The following is a 2,893-nucleotide window of genomic DNA, read 5'->3' on the forward strand; positions in this document are numbered from 1 at the left end:
GTCCATTATGATAATAAGATTATCGTTTAGTGGTCATACAATCATAAAATGATTATCTCGTGTGTATTTTGAAATAAATAAGATATTATTTTATTTGAATTTGTAGATAGCAAATTTTCTTTTAAATAAAGTTAATAAAGTCGATTGTTGCACATGTCACCCTAAAGGGCACTATATTATTTAGTCTCATTCTTTATTCTGATAATGCGTGCATAAAGTAAGGTAATATTTGTAACTCTCCAAAGTGGATCAATAATAAAAACATCCAAAAGGGTCATAAAATAATTAAAGTGAACCATACGTTATATACGCTCATTTATTGAAAACTATATTTTTTTGGGGATTGTGTGGTTTATTTCTAATAAATTCATTTTAGTTTATGTACCTTGTTGATTTATAAGCTATTTTTGCATGACTGCACACACTCAAAAAATATTTTTCACAATGGAAACACATTTATTGCAAAGTATGTTGTGATTCAAATTCAAGGATTATTTTCCACAAAGTAAGGTACTCTTTCATATTTATAGTTATGTATAATATTATCGCGTACTCGGTATGTTGCTCTTGAAAATTCGTATGTATATTTACGACTAATTTCTACTTAGACTTGCTCTGGATGGGTCTGTTCCGGAACTAAAACTCCATTATCCAACACTTGTAGTAAGTATGTTAGTGTTATATATAGTAATTAAAAATTACCTTAAAGTAGGAACGACCATCACCAAAGATCAAATCCACAGATCCTTCAATGTAACAGTTTTCGTAATAATGCCTACCCCTGTGATCGTAGAGAGTGTCTTGTGCCCCCAGAAACTTACAACCCGCAAATGCGGATGCATCTCCTGATATTCGTAAAGCCACTCCTTGCATTCCATCAGCTCCTTCTGGAGGAATTGGAGTTGTATTCTGCATAAATATTTAAACCAATGAGATACGGTCCTTTAATTAATACGAATTTTTAAAATGTCATAAGTACGCGCTGAAAACTATGCCATTAAGACATAAATGGAAAGGCAAACGTAACATGTATGCTTAAATAAAGTTATTTAAAAGTTTAAATGAACTCTTATCATTGCAAATGATATCATTAAATCTTTATTTTAAAACTCATACGCTCTTAAAGAACATGTTACAAGAGAAAGAAAATTTTGAATAAATATATGTTCAAATTAAAGTAGATTATTTAACATCTCAATAAGATGCTTAAAAAGATAATGAAAAATCTTACTTTTTTAATGTTTAGTCTAATTGTCTTTCTAAAAATATTGAAATATATTTTAGTGTGTGAGCAGTGTTCTAAAAATCGGCCGAGGCGGTCCAAAATCTTTACGATTTTAGTGTAAAGGTTTGAAAAATCGGTTTTTTTATCAGTGAGTCGGTCTGAGGCGGTCCGAGGCGGTCTGAGGTAGTCAAACCTTTAAGGCAGGTCAAACTTCGATGGCAAAAATCGGTCAAGAAACGTTTTTTTTTTTATTATTCAAAAAAAAGTTGGGATTTTAATAAAAAAAATGAGTTCATGATTTATTTGTTTATGGTAACTATTATTGTTAAAGAAATAATGATGTATGCATGTAATTTCAAAAAAAAAATGCCTTTTTATTTATATTTTATAAGGATATTTATGTATTATGATCTTATTATTATTATTAAAATTTTATAATGTTATTAGGATATATACATGATGGAGATATAACTATGTTTAAATATCTTTTTATCTGTGTTTTGAGTATTTATAAATAATATCTACAAATATATTATATTAAATTTTAAAAAATCGATTTATTTCCAATTTATCGCCGATTAATCACCGCCGCACCGATTAATCGTGAGTCGGTCCCTGACCGCTTCCGACCCGATTACTGCTTTTTAGAACCTTATGTGTGAGTGTATATATATATATATATATATATATATTATTCGTTCATCAATTGACACGTGTAACATAGAATTAAAGCATATAATACAAAAGAGGTGAGACTAAACACTACCTTGAATGTGATATTTTTTGCTACAAAGTATGGTGCATCTACGCCAAAAGTTGCTGAACCATATGTTCCAAGCGGTTGTGTACTGGCTGGCTGTATCACTCCACTGAACCACTGTTTTTTCTGCCCCAGCACCTTGTATTTTTATGTACGCTTTTGTTGAAGGTATTGTTACCTTCTCTCTTGAAAGAATATTTAGTTCAAACAAATGAATAATCTTATACATGTATAATATACATATATGCATATTAATGGACTAACTAAGGAAGAAGAACTTACGTGTTTATCCCTTCATGAACATCGATCAAAACTCTGTCTTGGTTCACCAAAGGGAGAGAGTCAATTGCACCTTCAATTGATGTAAAATTTCCAGATCCTCGATTTTTATCGACTATAATGATGATAGAAGGGGCCGTCATGATGACTTTGTTGCTGTAGCAAATGATTATTTCATTATTTCCATTCATGAGAAGTAGAAAAAGAATTGTTACAAGATGGAGGATATGTGTGCAGGGAGACATGGTTAACGATGTAAACAAGAGAAAATATTTTAACGGTAGGAGAGAGAAGGTTACAAGGAGAGGAGAGAGAAAAATTGGTGGACAAATAATGTAGTGGTTTTGACTTGTAATGAAGTTAGTGGTTGCAGGAGTTATATATACAGCTTAGCGTCACAATTAATGAGAAAATTTTATTTATGGTCCTCCAAAATACCTAGATAAATTATAGGGGAAAGTACAGTTTGCACCCCTGAACTATAGGGCTTGTCATAAACACCCCCTTGAACTACGAAACGTAACAAAACAACCCTTAACGTTTTCAGTCAACCGTCAAAAAATTAACACCGTTATTATATGTGTGCATTTACCCTTTAAGCACACTTTCTTCCAAAATCAAAGCTTGAG

General features: G+C 31.2%; 1 pseudogene across 1 annotated transcript; it reads right to left on the bottom strand.

Annotated features, from left to right (window-relative positions):
• Positions 1 to 628: 628 nt before the first annotated feature.
• On the bottom strand, positions 629 to 2,653 carry LOC148767417 (putative pectinesterase 53; annotated as a pseudogene). The gene is made up of 3 exons (XR_016034005.1): positions 2,268 to 2,653; positions 1,992 to 2,170; positions 629 to 909 (listed from the first exon to the last, which is right to left on the bottom strand). The product of XR_016034005.1 is annotated as a putative pectinesterase 53 (transcript).
• Between the last annotated feature and the right edge of the window lie 240 nt (positions 2,654 to 2,893).

This window comes from Erythranthe guttata, chromosome 10 (assembly GCF_056151865.1).
Source record: "Erythranthe guttata isolate IM_541 chromosome 10, IM_541, whole genome shotgun sequence".
Classification (NCBI taxonomy): domain Eukaryota; kingdom Viridiplantae; phylum Streptophyta; class Magnoliopsida; order Lamiales; family Phrymaceae; genus Erythranthe; species Erythranthe guttata.